This window comes from Lepisosteus oculatus, chromosome 11 (genome assembly GCF_040954835.1).
Source record: "Lepisosteus oculatus isolate fLepOcu1 chromosome 11, fLepOcu1.hap2, whole genome shotgun sequence".
Classification (NCBI taxonomy): domain Eukaryota; kingdom Metazoa; phylum Chordata; class Actinopteri; order Semionotiformes; family Lepisosteidae; genus Lepisosteus; species Lepisosteus oculatus.
Window position 1 is genome coordinate 38846041 of NC_090706.1, and position 18890 is coordinate 38864930.

An 18890-nucleotide genomic window follows, 5' to 3' on the forward strand; every position below is an offset into this window, starting at 1 on the left:
GTGCAAACCATGCCATTAAACCCCCGTGCTGCAGAGGTGAACTGGTCACAGTTAACCATTGCCATGCCTTGTCACATAGCTGTTCGCTCCCATCATGCAAAGCAATCGCATTTCCCCACATCTGGAGAAGGAGCTTGTCAACACAATGCTTCATGTGGACCATCCGGATCTACTTAAGCATCGCTATCCTCATTCTGAGAGGGCATGCTCTCTCTCTCCGGTCAGCAGTCTGCAAAGAAACTATGAATACAAAGACAAATCACCACTGGAGTCCTAATCTATACTTACTACTGCGCCTTGATTACTGATGGCATCAGAATAGGCACGGGGTTTGTTTTCCGTCCAAGCTTCCCCTCGGGCAACCCGACTTCCTCGCCAATCGACAGACTCTGTTAAAGTCGTTGGCACGAGCAGGACTTCCTGGCTGCTGGGCACAGCCCCTGGGAACAGCCGGCGAGCAACAGGTCTGAACAGGTGTACGAAAAGGAAACCGATTCACTAAGGAAGCCTGGAGAAAGTCCAGCCAATTGCAATGGGAAAACAAAGGATTCTCAGAATAGAAAGAAACCCTAAAGATAGTTTATTAAGTAACAGTAATAATACTAATAACCATATTGTGCTAACTTATAGAGCGCTGGGCTTATAGTGTGGACTGGGCTTAAGCAGCTTTATAAAATTAACAAGCAAATGCAAACATGAGTTCCATGAGTCAAGAACTGAACGCAGGAACGGATGAAGACTCTCCAACACGAACTGGGAGGGTTCTGACACACAACACCGAACGCTCTGCAGTCTACAGTTTTCAACTGATGATTGATCAGGTCTGACTGCACCACCAGAGCTCCGAGAATACAGGAGAATCAGGAACAGACAGTGGTTAGAGCTCCAGTAAAAATTGTATGTTTATGAAAAGAAACCAGGAGCAATTTAGGCTTCACACTACTGGAATAGTTCTTGCAGAAATTTAAAGCTCAAGACCTTCACAAGGAACTAACTGCTTTTTGGTTTTTACTATTAATTAAAAAATAGACATAAGGTAATTACAGTATCTTCCTGGTTACCTGAAAATGTACTTTAAAAAAGTTACAACAAGAATTGGAGCAACAAAGTGGTACAACAACAACAACAACAACAAAATGCATCATGAACTGACTCCACAGGCAAATTCAGAGCTCCAGCTCCATGGAGTGAAAACATACACAGCGTGCCGTGGGACCTTAACAGAAAGTGATACTGTGACTGATGAGTTCTTGTCCTCGGGGTCACCTCAGAGCTGCCCCCTCGAAGTAACTTGAACACAACAGTGTGGCCTTCTGTAGGCCTCACCTTACTGCTAATCTGACAAAGCTCTTGTGAAGACACGTCATATGGTACAGACACCACCGTGCTGACAAACCTGGAGGTTAGGTCCGCACACAGACACAGGCTCTCCACACAGGAGGTGGTTAGAAAATAAGGCAGCAACCCACATGGCTTCTCCTGCAATATTTATCACAGCACGTCCCCCGACGGTAAAAAAACACAACCGTGCACACCTACAACATTAACTTGGCAAATGGCTACACACAGCGGGTAAGGTCTTGAGTTTCATGAGGCGAGCAGACAACTTATCGGTGGGCTGCTATCAAGGCAGTGCCATACCTTTCCCATCTGTCAGGTGTGAAGCTGGTGATGCCAAATTGGGTGGTTAAAGAAAATGGAAAGAGAACACTGGGAATTAGACCATCTCAAAGGTAACAGCGTTACAAATAAGGGAGACTCTGTGTGATGTCTTCAACTGAAATTTAGGCCATACTTCTGAAGAGCAAATAACGTATGAATAGCTTAAATAATTGTATCAATCAATGATTAACAGAATAAAATGACTATTCGAAATCAGGTCAGACACATCACGAAGAAGCAAACAGCCAGCTGATTTGCTCTGATCCCCTTGAGGAACCAGCTCCAGAGACCTGCAGTGAGAAAGGAAGTGCGATTTTTTATTCTCACTGGCCAGCAGGGCTTTGGTGGAACAGGAATCAAAATTCAGAAATTAACAAGAGGACGCCATACAAAAAAAGCCCTGCTGGTTTGTGCTTATGTACTTCTGGAGCCTCCTGTAAACCCTGAACCTAGCTGGTGAGCCTTTTAAAAAAAAATAAAAGTCGGGCAATAAAAGAGCCTTTGGTCGGTGAGCGCTCCATAAATTCTGTCAGAGCCCTCAGGAGTCTTTAACATGCAAAGGCACACACATTCCCCAGCTCGCTGGTGTCATCCATCACCGACCCGGCGTGTGTGTGTGTGTGTGTGTGTGTGTGTGTGTGTGTGTGTGTGTGTGTGTGCGTGTGTGCGCGCGGGGGCAGTTGTGTTCATGTTCCAGCGTACATTATGCCCAGTCCAGGGATCGAAGTTATCGAGTACAAATAAAACACCCCTGACAAGACCCAGCAAGGGGCAGCCCAGCAGAAGCCATCCATCTCCCCTTCTTCAATGGCCGGCGCTAATCGAAGGGGGGAGTTTACGAGCCAGTGCATCTCATCAAGGCTGACCTCATATTAAAGCACTGGATTTGCTTACAGTCCCAGGGGATGAGTTCTGTCTCCCCCCCCCCACCCCAACCAGACCTGAGACTGATTTTCAGAGTGCAGACTTGCAGGCACTGCAGAGAGGGGCAAGAAGACAGGAATGACCAAGGATAGTGAAATCTGCAGTCTCTCTCGCCCTGCAGAAAACCACACAAGGCACTGCACTCCAGAGCACCGAGAACCGGGTCAGGATTCACAGCTGTGCATATTGCACTTACAGATCTGTCAGGACAGAAGTTTAAAATTAATTCATGCCAAATCCATCCACCCATTTTCTGACCAGTTTATCCTATGCAGGACACGCAGGACAGGACGCCAGCCCATCGCAGGACAGGACGCCAGCCCATCGCAGGACAGACAAACACACACACTCACAGCAGGGCTAATTTTCCAAGAAGCCAATCAAACTACCAGCTTGTCTCTGGACTGCAGGAGGAGCCCCAAGCACCTGGAGGAAACCCACACGAACATGGGGAAAACATGCAAACTCCATGCAGATAGCACCCTACTCCATAATCAAACCCAGGACTCCAGAGCTCTGAGGTAGCAGTATCAACCACTGTGCCACCGTACCACCAATAGTGCCATATCACCATCCCATATTTTCAGGAGCAATACACTCAAAACAAATCTAAAATATCCAGTAGCTACAGAGCGCTTCTAAAAGAGTCCTGAGCTCATTAAAGTCTGAAACGGATCAAGCAGGGAGTTTAATTTACTTCCCTGCTGTGTGTGCAGTAAATCCCCTTTCACAGATAATGCGAAAGATAATTTGCAATAAAACAAGCGTGCATCCAGTTCATTTCTGCATTTAATGGCCACAGCGCTAAAGATTGGGCTGGAAGAAACTGATTGATGCATCTTGCACCCACTGAGATTCAACTGGTTTCACGCTTTAAGAAAACAACATGGTGCATGCTGGATATTCTAATAAATGGGGTTCTCTCCAGGAGTTCAGAACGAATAAAACAAAACAGTGCTGCATCACGCACTGTATCACCCGTCAGGAGGGAACACCTGGAGGGCAGGGCTGGATCTTGAGTTGATCCCTATTCTTCATCCAAGAAAGCAGAGCATTTAAAAAAAAAAAAGGCCACTGAAATTAAATACCGTACATTTCAATTTGGAAATGCTATTTATTTTCACCATCCTCCCTATCCGAGGTGAATAACTAACAATCAATCACAGCAGCACGGAGGAAACAGGAACTAAATGCACAAATCCTGCCCAGCGCCCACTGTCCCACCACAGGTCGCCCCAGAGCCGAAACAGCAGGACAGTTCTTGCGCTCAGTCTGCTCTGCCACGCGGAGCGAGGGAAGCCCCCAGCCTCTCGCGCCAGAGCTACAAGTGGCACCAGCAAGCTCTCTGGGCAGCAGGGTGCCAGCTGCTCCAGAGATGAGGAGGCCTCTTCCGGCTGAGCTGCATCCCATAAATCCCTGCCTGCGAAATGAAACGTGATCTCACCGGAACCAAGAGCACACTGTCGCCATAGCAGGTGACCTAGAAGGTTGTTGGGTTGTTTTTTCTTGACATTGAATACATGGGTAGGAAGGTACGTTTTCATACCCCTCTTCACTGATGTTGTGATTTTAGATGCAGAACAATTATTTTACAGGAAACCCCAGCCTTCTAAGGCTTAGGTCTCTCTTAAAAACTTGCTATATACCCAGCACCACTCAGTGTATAACCACTTACAAATAGTCACTTCCTCCTGCCAGCAACGGCCAGCGCTACCACCACAGGCTGAAGGAACTGAACTCTGTGGGTCATGAACAGAGAAGACAACAGGGGCACCTGATCCAGGTATCCAAATTCCTCAAAGACACTGACCAAGCCAACCCAGTGCTATCCTCACATTGGACAGTGCAACACGAACCAGAGGACGAATGTGGAAACTATGTGGAAGTGCCTTCAAAACTGAGAACCAGGGGCTCTTCACCCAGTATGGAACAAGCTACCCAGTGAAGCTGCTGAAATGGATACCTTGGCTTCTACAGCTATCGTAGGTCTTGGGATCAATTAGCTACTAATTACCAAACAGGCTGTACTGATTCGCTCCTCTACTCTGTGTCTCATCAGACTTTTTCAGAAATGGAGTGCTGCATTTAACCACAGTGATCGGGCTACTGAGACACATCTCTCTCTCCCACCTGGACTGAACTAAGCGATGAGCAATTGTGGTAGATTCATGTTTGGGATCAAACCTTTTTTGTCTACTAAAAGGTTATTTGTTTAAAAGTTAGTTACAGTGTGAAGTTATAACACGTCATAGTTAAGCAGTCTGCTTCCCCAGTCTTCCCCAGTTGCACCGACAAGGTAACTGACAAGTGGTGGAGCTGATTTCGACAATGCAACGGACTCCACAAAGTCCATCAACACAAAGCGAGGGCTTCGTGTTACAGGGAAGTGAAACGAGAGAGAGCCAGAGAAGAAGCAGGCTGAGCTGGGCAGAGAGGAAGTCATCTGTGCGCGGCACTGAAGATGACCTTGCGCAGCGGAGGGGCAGGAGTACCAGGTGAATCAGAACAGACAGTTGTAAAATCACGATTCATCTCGCGTTTCCCAGAGGCTTTAAGGGGAAAAGGGTTGCGGAAAAGGTAGCCGACAGAGAGAGAGAGAGAATTTTTAAATGGATTGCAAGGACAAACTCTCACAAAAAGCTCCCATTGTAGAGGGTCAGTCGGGTGATCCGCTGCTTCTTGGAAGTCGCCCAGAGACATGACTCATTCTGCACCAGGCGGGTGAGGTTTCAGGTGCCCCGCGCTCCGATCACTGTCCCGAGAACCAATCGATACCACACCACACGAGGAGGAAGAGGGCACTGTACCTCCCAACCCTTGCTCTGTCTTAACAGGGCTATTTCTGGAATCTGGACAGCAGCCACGTCACTATAAAAAGCAAGCGTGATACACACAAGTGGCTGTGTTTGACTCATACTCCATTGTGCTGCAATGGAGCCGCTCCTGAGACAGAGAAAACCCAAACAAGCCAGCTCCCACGTAAGGAATCTGCAACCAGGAAAGCACATCTACTGGGTGTGACATAATCCATGTTAGTGCTGACTAACCTCACCAAAAGCCTGTTATCCTTTCCCCTCGCATTTACAAGAAACATCCACATGTACAGTAAATATAGAGATATACTTGACTAGGAGCTGGCAGGACAATGTTTATCGGGACAGCAGGCTTTTCTAGAAGGACTGAAATGTTTTTTAGCTCATGTAGGGTGTTCAACAAGCTGAGCCCCTTCGTTTACATTTAGTTTTACCTCCTTGTCTTGATCAATAGTTTTACATTTTATCGGCAAGTGAAATAAAATGTCCTAAGAACTCAGCTGGTCAGGATGTGCCCCTCCAGTAGTGGGACATGCACAACACTGTATATGTATACAGTACGTACACTTCAATTTGTAGAGTATATCCATAGAAATGTACAGATGCCCTTAAACTTGCACACCAGTGTACATCAAGCAACAGAAACCTTTTAGGCTCATTCCAGACAATAACACTGACTGTCCCGACATCAGCGATAACAGCTAACATTTGCTTCACTCTGTGTGTGCGCACGTTAGCAAAGTCAAAGACAATGACCCTTAACCTCCTACGCCGAATAACCTTCCGGAGTTGCTGGGGCACTGCTCTTTGTGGGAAAAGCCCAATTGTTCCCCTTAAGATCTCTCTTTCATCGCTTACAATCTACTGATTGAATCTCTCGCGTGTGGAAAGGGTGCCCTACCCTCTTCTCTGCAATAACAGCCTCATTGTTCTGTGGCAGAAAGACAGAGGCAGGGCCAGTCTGGGATTCAGACTGCTCTCCCTCATCTGCAGGAATTACCGGAGATTACAGGCGTTGACGCATCCCGACAGTTGCTGAAGATGCGGGAGAGAGATTCTGCGTGAAAATGTCGCGTGCCGTCTGCCACCTGGAGATCTCCACCGTCTTTCCAAATCGCTTCGCACTTTCAGGTCTGTTTCTCCCCTTCGTTAGTGTTCAGTTATTCATGTCCACGACCGAAAGGTACGCTCGCAGTGCTGCGTTTGATAAGCAGTGCCTCCTCTTATCTACAGTACCCGAGGAGAAGCAAAATGTATAGTATTTGCAAAGCCAGTAATTAGTTTAAAAACACATTTATGCACGACAGTGTGTGAAGTCCCTTTAAAGTGTCTTTAGAGATTCTGAAGGGTAAAAGAGCAAAGAGGAAACGGATTAAAAAAGCAATGAAATTCACATAGAACACCCGTCCTCCATCCCACCAGAAGATAAATTCAAACACAAGTTGCCCAGTAGGAGCTTTGGGCTGCACATCTTTAATCAGATCCTGCCCCACCCTTACAAAACAATGCAGGACAGAAGTGTTTTCTTAAAATGCTCCATCACTACACTTTCAGATTAACCAAAAAGGTAATCCTTTAAATAAAATAGGTCTTCAGAGAGCAGTCTGCAACACTGTTCTCGCAAACCTCAGCACAAACGCCCGCACAAACCTGAAAGTGCAACAAAACCTGGCTTTTAATTACGAGACAAAAGTCTAGCGTGAAATTAAAGCATCCCTCACAAACCGGGATCGCGGATTGCTAATCAAGTTGACTTACTGCTACAGCACCTGCAACGCAATGCACTGCCTACTCCAACACATCAGCCTGACGGAGCCATTTGTCATTTGACACGCTGCAACAGATCGCAGATCTCTCGGTGGCATTGCTGAAAGCTACTGGTGCCCAGCAAGTCTCATGTGCTGCTATTGTGTACCAATCCCTGATGGTCCAGCACCCTTTCTGAGTCAGAGATTGGGGCAACTCAATGAAAAATCACTGGGAAGCGATACAGGTTTGGAATGAAACAAATGAAACAAAATCTTTGTGCACTTCCACGAGTTTTGGGAGAAAAAAACAAACAACAACTTAGAAAACCATGTTCACGCGTCTTGCAGGTACACATACATTCCCAGTTGCCCCCTGGACAGATGTATCACGCTTTTAGTCTTTTTGTCAGCTTCGCCAGTAATTGCTCCATAACGAAGGCTGCAGTGGGAGTCCGAGTGGCCGCCTTGCGACCTGAGAAAAACAGGATCCACCACACGAGAGAGAGAACAAGCCTGTCCTAATGAAGGACTTCTAAAATAATTCAATTAGCGGTTTATTTTTGGGGGGCTGCCTCGCTAAGGGGTGCACAGAGGGCCCCCCCCCCGTTGCAGCTGTGTCAGAGCAGGCAGACCCCCTGCCCACTGGGGGTCAGGAGCCTCCACTTCCATTCATCGCGCCAATTAACCCCCGCGCCACCACCAGCCTGCGCCGACAAACAGCCTCAGGAGCCAGCTGGTGCGGCCGGGCTGCTGGGATTATTAACGAAGAGGGCAGACATCTCCGTTTCGAAGCCCTGAGGTCCGGAGAGAGAGGGGCTGCTCCCTGCCGGAGGCGTCCTCCTGCCGCCCACCCGCACAGTTCAACTTTAAAACCGCCGACACGCACGCTCGCCAAACCCGGGTTTGTGACATTTCAGCTCGAGGGTTGCAAATGACACAGTGAGCCACTAACACTACTACCTGATCATAATCATTCAAGTATGAGGAGTCTAGTGAATGCAAAGAAACACACGATTAAGCAATAGCAGAGGTCTGTTCCAACCAGGTTGCCAAGACTGTATTAGTGCTCTGGTAATATATTACAATCAGTTCTGAGCTTTTTTTTTCGGCCTGGAGGCGAGCACAGTTGCTTCACAGATCCCGAGTCCTGCGTTCTGTTCTTGGCTGGAAGACATTCTGAGTGGAGCCTGTATGTTCTCCCCCATGCAGTTTCTCCAGATGTTTCAGTTTGCTCCCACCACCCACAGCCATTCTGGCTTAGAATAACTGGCATTTCTCAGCTGTCCAGCGTGCTTGTGTGTGGGCCCTGTGATGGACTGGCAGACACCGAGCCCATGTTGGCAGTGTTTTCAGGCTGCCACGGGTCTCTCCAGACCCGAGCAGCTTCGATGACGCGTGGATGGATGGATACAGAGGTGCGCCTCTCACGGGCAGTGCAATTACAACCTGCCAGCCTGAGCCACATCACGTCGCTGGCTTGGACAAGAGGAACACCAGCACGGCCACACACTGCCAATCACAGCCAACACCAAGACCGTCCTCGCCCAGGCAGCTGCACTCAGCAGTCCAGAAGGAGCTCGACTCGTTACAGACCTGCACTCCGCAAATAACACAGCACTAAGCAACACTGCAAACACTCATCCAGCTCCCTTCACGCTAAGCTCCCCCAGGGCACCTGAACTGAAAACCAGAAGACACCAAATAATAATGGAACAAATACATACAGTATAAAAAAGCCACAGAAATTGACTTTGTTTTTTTACTGAGCTGATTTCTATTATTGCATACATCCATGCGCAACACTTTTGTAGATGGGACAAGGTTTTGAGAAGGTTTTGTCACAACAAAAAGCCAGTGAGATTCTTGAGAGAGGCGACAGAGGGCTGCTACAAGGCACACTGAATCACGCCAATGGTATCAAGTTACGTGGTATCATGTCTTTACATGGTATCAATGTCTGGAACATTAGGTACACCCCGGAGGTCACTTGTAGAGGGTAAGCTCAATCAATTTTAATTCATTCTGCAGTGTAATTGACAATATGGTACTTGTGCAGATCACACATAAGAAATCCGAATGTTTGATCCTGCTGCGATACAGGTACATACCGTAATTATGCCATTACATCATCACACTGTACGTGACAGTACGACTACAACAATTGATATTAAATTAAATACTGTAGCGTTGCACTTCAGGAGGACTGATTTTAGCCAGTGGTTTCAACACCCAAGGGCAGCAGGATTCACTCCTGGTTCTGGAGGGGTGCTGTCAATCTGGTTTTACACAAAAACTTTTAAATGCAAAATACTTGATGGCTGAACACCTGGAAACAGTGGTAATACAGACTAATTAAGTGAATGAGTGATTTGAATTAAGACACTAGGAGCCCAGGAAGACATTAAAACTAGAAGACATGGAGGCCCTCCAGGACCAAGACTCCAGGGGTCTCCTGGCACCCAGACTGTTCATTGAGGACAAAAGAGAAAGGTACAAAAATAAGGGGCTACAGCGCTATGCAAAGATACAGCAGCACAGATCCTTGGTCTGGTCTGCTCAGGAAGTGTGTTCTGAGTCCCAGCACCTTTTCTCAGTGTTTAAAAAAGCTTCTCAGAGGAGAGGCAACCAAGACAAATAAATAAAACAAACTGAAAAGTAAATTAAATTCTAGAAGCAAATTACCAATGCATCAGGTTTAATTAATCCCCCAAAAACCATCAGCATGGTCGATGGAGCTTTCCCCCACCCCCCGCTGTAGATCAGCTACAGGACTCGCAGGAGAGGAGACATCAGCTGTGTGTCACTCCCTGGCCCGTGAGGGACAGGAGATTAGAGTGCCCATTAGCTTCCGATCTCCGGGGAAAAGACCATTTCAGTGACCAGACTCTTAACCAGGAAATTCACACAGGTCTGCCATCTGCCATCTCCAGAGGCACACAGATCGACAGGAGAAGACAGAAGCTGCCACTAGCTGACTGCGGGGTGTGAACCGAACGTAATTTCATTTGGACGATTTGGAAAATGTGCTCATGCACTGCTTGCTAAGATGGGCTAAAGCAAAACTAACGTGACTGTTCCATTGATCGATTGTCTTCACTTCCAGTGCTGGAAAGACATTGTTTTGTTGGCTTTTCAACTTCATTCTTCGCCTCGATCATATCTTTACTGTGTGAACTTGGCATAAACACTGTAAAACCGCTGAGAATCCTTCTACAATGCTTCCACCTGTTCTGTATGGACACAAGTCTCTGCATTGATGCACAAGGTTTAGACACCTTTGTTGGCGTCTGCTCTAGTTTATGCTTACGTGCTGTGTAAGACAAAATATTACCTCCATGATAAGGCCGATCAACAGAGTTTACAGATTTCAAAACCAATAAGATCTGTAGCAACCAATCTTTTAGAGGTACTCGTTACAGAGCAAATTCAATTTGGGGAAAATGTCCAAGCCTCGCTGTGCTTTAGATACTTGTAAAAAAACAAACCTGTGTTACTGTGTGGTGCTAAACATTTCTATAATTACGGAGCCTATTTTTAGAACTTCGGTTAGCCTCTGTATGAAGACTTTTGCGCATTAAAACAATCCATTGCAGTAACCCAGAAAGAAAGAAAAACACTTTTAAGATATATTTATTCTTCTAACAAAGAAAGCTCCTGCCTAACAGGTCATTCTCCCGGGCAAGTTATTACTCTCTTGACAAGTCTTCTTTTTACGCAGGATTAATAGGAACAGAAACAATTCAGGCTGTCCTTTTTAATCAGAAGCATAAATAAAATGGTCAAAAAAGAAAATATTTCAGTCCATCAAATAAGGAATCAGTTCAAAAGTGGGATGGCTGTACCATTCCCAACAGTTTGTGATCAATCTCACTTATGATGACTGACTGTCTTAGATGCAAATTATTTTGTCTTATACCGAGGTGCCAGTAAAGTTGAGAAACCCAGAATACTAGTCCTTGCAAAACCAAATATGCACAGGTGCAGCAGACACGCACAGGAAATGGAACACACCTCCTTATTAATCCCCTGTCATCATCAAAAAATGCACACTGGATATGGAGTGCCAGGGAGGAGCAGGAGAGGGTGACAGGTAGGACGAGATATCCCCTCCCAGTGGATGGAGATCCAGCAGAAACATGTGTCTTTACAACAGAGAGATTGCTCAGCCTGGGAAACTTGTGCTCTCTAGATTGTAATTACACACAGTACCTGCCCAAAGCACTTCACACATCCTAAAAATGCGCAGAACAATCTCTCCCCGCCTGCCCTTTCAGGGTTTACCCCCACCAAACAGATGCCGTTCAGTAAGTTTCGCCTCAAGCCTCCACCATCCCTTGAAAAGAAATCTCCTGGTCTATACCGTCTCGTACGCAAGCAGGTGTTGATTCCCCATCTCCTTGCCAGCAGCGCAGGTACTGTGACGTTCAAACAGTGAGCCCTTGTTTCAGGCTCCGGGGTACTCCTGTACCCTCCATTGTATCGACTCTGCTCACACAATAAGAGCAGGCCTTTGTGCTGAAACACCTGCAGGTGTAGGATTAAAAACCGATGTCTGGTACAACAGAACATGGCAATTCAATTAAAACCATGAGAGATCTATAGAGCAGCTATAGAGACATCTGGCTTATACCACATAAGCCAAGTAGGCTTGCTTGATTTTTTTCTAAACACACCCTCGTTTTAATTAGGTAATGCACCACTTTCATTAGCTAACACAAAGGGTTTTCACTTTTTAAATGATAGTTTCTTTCAACATATGAGTCAACGGTTGTAAGTCAGCTGAAGTGCCCTACCAGAAGAAAAAGGGGGCTTTCATTTAACTTCTTGGTGCTGCAGAATTTGTGGGAAACAATCGAGCACCCCAGCTTCTTAAAAGCATGCTGCTTAGTAATCCTGTCAACATTGTCTAAAGAGTTCTGGTTAAAAGGAACACCCTCTCCATCCCCACCCAATATGAGTAACAGTACCTCAGAACCCAGACATACATTGGGCAGAAACATCTCTCTCCTGTGCAGAATCGCTCATCAAAGGCAATTGGAGAGGTTCAATAACACAACAGGTTGTGACACAGAGTTAGTTTTTTTACATCTGAAGGTGCATGATTTGATCTGCTTCTTTCCTTCCTTGCTCAAGAGAGCTTAAGCTCTCGAATGACCACAACTGCAGCTCGATCTTAAAGGTGTAGGAAAGTCAGCAACAGAAAAAACAATACCCCTTTGTCCCAACGCACAGATTCCGAACGGACTTGCTTTTCTCAGATGCTCACAACCATGAAAACGCAGAAGCACAGTTCTGTGCCAAAGAGTGGAGAAGCTTGAAAGATGACCATGCGGTTTAGCTGACAGGGCCGCAGAATGGATACACACGCATGTGTTGCAGGAAAAAAAAACAGCCACCCAAAAACCTGAAGGTGGTCTGCGTGCACGGTACGCACAGCACTCCACCCACAAGGGTGTAAAAAGTGCTGCTTGAGAAGAAGCTCGCTCTGCGCGAGCTGCTCCACCTCCAGTGGACTGAGGAAGATCTGTGACGCCTGGAGGCCGTGCTCGGACTCATCCTGCTTTAGAAAGGCCATCCTGTTATCAAGCAGGTCAGCGATCTCTGCAGCAGGCCTCCGGTTTCCAGGTTACAGCTGGGCGGTGGGGGAGAATGCTGCCGCCCCCCTTTTGTTCCCAATGTTGTTTTGTGAATCAAAGGAACACAGCGACGCGGGGGTTCGTCCGGAGAGGGAAGGAGCGCAGGAACATTTACAACAGGTGGCACAGACCACAACGCTGGGATCGGTCAGCGCACAGGTTGAGGGGCTAGGCTGGGGAGGGTGGCCGGGGAAGGACAGCCCACCCACAAAAACAAACTGCGCGCCCTGACTGACCCCCCCCAGACCAGGAAGTGATGACAATTGAGCAGGCTAGCTGACAATTGGCAGCAGGCAACCCCCAGCCCAGACCTCTCCCTAAGGAAACATACACCAATTATCTCACCACGTGCCAGCCCTCAGCCAGCATTCCAGGGCTCCCTCATCACAGCTTCAAACACTCCCCGAGTCCTCAGACCCATAGAAACGCACGAGAATCTCCTTATTCCAAAAAAACACAAGCCTCTCCTTAAAACCCCCAGCACCCAACAAACATCTCACAAGCTCCAGGCAAGCTTGGCATCTCCATTCTATCCCACAAAATAAAAATCATCCAGCCTTCTGGGGCCAAAATCCTTACAGACTCCTGCTACCAATATCCTGCACAAATCCTTCAGGAAGGCTCGCTGGAAGACTCAGAAGAAATGAACTTTCACAGAAAAAAGCAGTCTCCAAAAATCTTTAAATCGAAGTCTTGCACGTCTCTCAGAATGCCTGTATTTTTGTGTGTGCGCGCTCGTAGGCAGTGTTGCAGAAGATCTGATGCGTGCACGACTCAATCTCCCCGCCTGGTGTTTAACGGGTGAGACTGGCAGTTGAAGATCCCGCCAATACTTGAGGGTTAGTTGGTCACAAAGCCTTGCAACCGAATTCACCAATGTTGCAAGGTGACCACCGGATAACCACTTCCCCGCATTAGAAAAACATAACGAGTCACTTGCAGGAGAGAGCCTTTGATCTGTACATGAGGACACCCCTAAATGCAATCTATGCTTTTGATAACAGGGACTGGATTGCACGGTTCTAAAGTTTCTGTAAAGAAGTCTCTGTGATAATCTACAGGGATCCTGGGGCTTTCACACCCGATTTGTTTTCCTCATTCCAAACATTTTACTCTCAACGGAAATGTGGTACAACAGGGACAGCAGAAGAAATAGAATACTGGCCTTCACATGCTGAACCTTATACATACCCTATACACAATCGTCATATTGCTACATTATGTTGTAAGAGTAGCACGATACCGATTCACAACGTGCGAGATACAGAGTGCACCGCAGTTTGGAAATGCAGCCCCGAGAGAGCCCTCGCAGTTGTGACGCAACAGGTAATGGGCGCACAACAGAGCCACCACAAACTCATTCGTATCGTCCTCCAATGTATTATTTAGGTCTGTTACCGCTCGTGAAAACGAGAAGATAGCCGTGCCGTAATTGGCAGAACGCCAAGTAACTCACATTATTTTCTGTTGCGTGGGTGCACCAGGGTGCTCATTCTAATGTGGCAGGGCTCTGCAGCTTTATCACAACAGGCGCTGTAACGTGCCAGACTGCAGCTGTCGGGATAGATGGCCCGGGGGAAGTGACAAGGCAGGGCTTTCCGTGTGTTGATCAATGGGACTGTAATACAGCTCAGACACTTAATTAAGCAGATGCAAGCTAAGCGCTGTATCGGCTGAACAGGCCAAGACCAAGCACGGAACGCACTGCCGCCGAAATCAGCTGATGCCAGTTCCGAGCTGCGATGAGCATGAGAGAAAATAGTCCTGCTGCAAGAAACACGGCCCTCTGCATTATCAGGTTATATCGGCTGGGCTTGTGGTGGGGAAGCATGATCCTGCCTTGGTGAGTCGAGTGAATGCCACACAGTACAGTCAGCCCCTAATAAGCGATACCACGGTAATTCGCTGAACTGTCCCTCTGTCACAACATCTCCAGAGAGCTAATAAGCAATTAATAATAAGACCAGTTCTACTAAGGCTAGTATTGTTCCAAGAACATGCACAGGATCAAATGTAACATCCAACTTGTCTCAGGTGTTCTTGCTCAGGGTCAGTTGACCACAACATATTACCTGGATGCAAAAACAGCAGACGTACAACACCCCTTCCAGCTTCCCGACCTGTATGCGCACAGGGACATCCTAAAACGGAATATACAGCTGTACAATGGGAAGCTTTTCCCTGAATCGTTTCAGGTTTTGTAAAGTAAGGGGATATTCTGTTAGGTGCCGTGCTGCTATGCCTCTGAAGTGCTCAGAACGTCTGGGGAAAAGGTGCAATATGGTTCATCCTTGACTAACAAGGACGGGCTCAGCCCTGGCACTTGGCTCAGGCCAGCTGCTGAAAGTTGTCTGAAGAAACTATCAGTATTTGAGCAGAAAACAGCTCCCTCTCGGCCTGTGTCCTGCGGCTATCGAGAGAGCCAACAGCTCCCTTCTTCACTTTCCTGCAGAAGGGCAGGGAAGGGACTGGTCAGGAGCCCGTTATTAAAAGACACCGCAGGCTCCGGGCCCAACTGCTCAACCTCTTCAGCCACCACGCAAACTCGAGTCTTTAAAATCCCTTTCCCACTGCTAGCAGAGACACCCCAACCTCAGGGTCACAAAAACGCTATTTCTAAGCGAGGGTCCATACGAAAACAGATCCTTTCAGCGACATACAGTGAGGCAGTCAGAAAAACTGCACAAGAAGCACTGCAGTCTGTTTACACCCACCGGAGTGCTGTTTGTCTGCAGCCTCTCCCTGGCCATTCACTGAAATTCACTTTTTCAGAGACGTCAGCCTTAATCTAAACTATTTCGTTGAGGTGGATAATAGGATGAGTAAGCATAAAATCCTGAAGCCCTGCTAGATCACAGCCAGTAATGTAATGGTGAAGTGCAGAATTAATGAGCTCACGTGCTCAATGATACACCCATAGATACTATGATTCACTAATAAGACATGTCATGGTTGTAAAGTTTTCTGGAATCCTTCAGGATATAAAGCAATATCTTGAATTCAAGGAATTACTGTAGCCATTTACCAGCACTGTGTTTCGGTAATAATGGAATAATACAGGGCTTATGGGTGACTCTTCAAATAGCATCAACACATTTCCTTGAACCCAGCAGATGTGGATGTGCTACCATAACCTACTCACTCGACTGAGCTGCCCAGTGAAATCAGCTCCTCTCCAAGGGCTGGCAGTAGGTGCTAACAGCTCCCGTTCCTACACAAAGACAGAAAGTTATTTCCCTTCCCTGCGAGTCTATTGTCGGAGCTGGGGGCTGCTCTGCGGGTGTTTTTCTGGTTTTGTTTCAGCACATACCCGCAGCTGTCGGTAGAGTTGAAGACAAAAAAAAACCCAGGTTTCTTCTCAAATCACAGGGACAGAAAGGAGAGGAGGTCTTGGACGTCCACTCTCCTGGGAGCCCCAGTGTATACTGAACAATGGAGAGAAAACAAAGCTGCTTTCTGTTCCCGATATAGCACCGACTATACAATACAGTAGTTTTTGCATAATTGCTTCCTTATCTTAAGAGAGTTTTACTCGCGTCTGGTGAGCACCAGCAAGCTGCGGGCACTTCCTCCGCGCTGAGGACGATTAACCCTGTTGCAGGAGCTGAGCCGCGATTGACACGCGTGGATCAAGAGGAAATGATCCACAGAGCGCAGTATCCCTTAGGTTTCCCCGTGGGAGGAAAACCGGGGGGGCTTGTTTTAGGTGCTCAGTCTATGACTGGGCACGTCGGCAACAAGGAAAGACCACCCGCACGCTAAAAATTCCTCTTAGTCAGGAGGGCAAAGGAAGTTGGGGGGCATACTACGGGGGGGGGTGGCGCCCCCAAAATCTTACAGTAGAGAAAGAGTCACCCCCTTCACGACAGTGAGTGCACGGGACCGGCTGTTTGGAAATTACAGATAATGACAGGTAAAGCACACGTCGCCCCGATGTCACCCACCGGCTGCGCAATCCGTGCGCTCACCCACTTCTCCGACTCGGCTGTCCACTCGGACAAGGTACCGTGCATGTGTAGTCCTCCCCCCGGACACTCGCGGGGCCGGGGTGCATCTGCATCTCTGCCTCCGGCTGCTGCCCATCACTGTCCCCGTTTCCATTTCTGAATTAAACTATATATATATATCAATTTTATTGTTGTGCCGCGATGGAGACTGCTAATCGTCTTCCGGGTTAGAACTGTAAACCCCCTGCGTCCTGAAAGCAGCCTACTGGACCGGGACAGCGTGGTGACCAGCGGTGTCCCTCTGCACTTCCACCCCGTTACCCGTTGCGACTACCCCTTAATCAAGCAATTGGGGATCCATTCAGGCACGCAGCGGAACGTGTGATGGCTTACACTGGAAACGTCAAAGTTAACGACCCCGCTGGCGTGCAGCGGCCACTTCGACCCGACTGTCCTGCGACTGCAACTGAAGTCAACCCAAATCGCCGGGAGTGAGCGATCGCTTCGAGGTTTAGTAGCGGGGCGGAAAAACAAAACCCCAACACACATTTGATCCGGACGGACCACTACAGCAGAAACCCCGCTGGGCAACAGCGCTGACCCAATCGATCAACAGTCACACAAACCAAACCCGGGAGCGAAATCGTTATCGGAAAGCAGACGAAAACCCGCGACCCCCTATTGCAAACCGCCAGCTGCCCCCCTAAAGTTTTTTTTTTCTTACCCAGGGAGTTCTTGGAGCACTTTCCCCGCCGGCGGCTGTTTGGCCGAGGTCGCTAAACCTGGGAAACCACTTCCATCTCTCTCCCAGCCTGCGCCGAGGAGAAAGCAGTCCAGACTCCGCGCACGTAGCCGGTATCCCCAAACCACGGGGCTCCGGCATTTCGGACAGAAAGCAAAGCGAAGCAAAGCGAAGCGAAGCGAAGCGACGCCGCAGGCGAGCGCAGGAGCCCCACAGCTGTGGTTGTCCAGTCGCAGCCCGTCGCAGGTTTAACACTTACCATGTTAAAGAGCAGACCAGCGCGCACAACCTCCAAGTGTAGTCCCGTTGCGTGCGGGTTTTATTTTTAAAAGCTACTTCCTAGAAATAGCTATACCTGGTTTAAGGTGGGGGGGGGGACAATATTTTTCTTTTTTCTTTTTCTAGTGAGCGGCCGACGGCTCTCTGTCCGGCTCCAGTCGGCGCACTGAGGCAGTTTTTCCCTCGTCGCGATTTGAACTATCCCCCCCTCTCCCACAGCGCACTTTCAATGGTCCTGGGGAGGAAGTGTAGGGAGGCAGTGCAGATGCATCAGCCCCCGTCTTTTCACATGCTAACGCACCGCCGGCAGGGGCGAGGATGAAGACCGGCGCTGGGAAATGTTCGGCTCTCCGTCCCGTGTGTGCAAGCGCAACAGCGCCACCTGTCTGTGCCAACGGGGCAAAATGGATGAGCTAGGCTACTTTCCAGCGGGGTCTGGCGTAAAAATAAATTGGGATGTTTATTTCCTGACGGTGTAACCTACTTTTTAACAGCAGTATCCAACGGGCATTGAAAACGGCTGTTTCTTTACAGATCATGGCTGGTCGGCATCATCGTCGGAAAAAAACCCGTGGGAAGGACGCCAAAAAAAAAACTCCAGAAAAGGATTAAAAATTAAAAGTATTCTATTAAAGAAACTGGAATTTATTTAACAGCAAGCACATGCAAAAGGGGATAGTCCCCCTTTTTTCCCCTGAGAGAGGGAATATTTTTTCCATGGAGGCTAAAATAATGCCATTCTACTACTGATGATTTTTTTTACTGCAAGCTAATATAGTATTGTAACAACAGGATTGAAAAGGACGGTACAAGATGTAGGGAATCAGAGATATCATAGGTAAAGCTCCAGACAATGATGGGGAGATGACTGATGTAGTAAATTAATATTTCAGTCAAAATGTTCATCCAGGAAGAAACTGGAAACGTGTCCGCGGGCTGAGGAAAGCACATGATATACTGTGAATCAAGGAAAGATACAAGTTTACATTGCACGCCAACTGCAGTGAGCTCTCATTTAGATTACTGTGCTCAGCTTTTATAACCACGATACAAAAAACACCCAATATTGTTGTTCTGGAGTCCCTCCACAGAAGACGAAGCAGGTCCAGTCCTCAAAGACACATCCTGCACTGACAGCT

The 18890-nt window shown here is 47.8% G+C and overlaps 1 protein-coding gene across 3 annotated transcripts in view; it reads right to left on the bottom strand.

Annotated features, from left to right (window-relative positions):
* n4bp3 (NEDD4 binding protein 3) overlaps window positions 1–18100 on the bottom strand; it is a 48954-nt gene extending 30854 nt beyond the window's left edge. Inside the window, exon 1 of one of the 3 annotated variants that reach the window (XM_069196210.1) lies at window positions 17732–18100. The gene's annotated coding sequence lies outside the window, so the exon portion shown is untranslated. Of the gene's footprint in view, window positions 1–15925; window positions 15980–17454; window positions 17647–17731 lie in introns of those variants that run through there. The other 2 variants (XM_069196212.1, XM_069196216.1) reach the window with 2 other exon arrangements.
* Window positions 18101–18890: the final 790 nt, after the last annotated feature.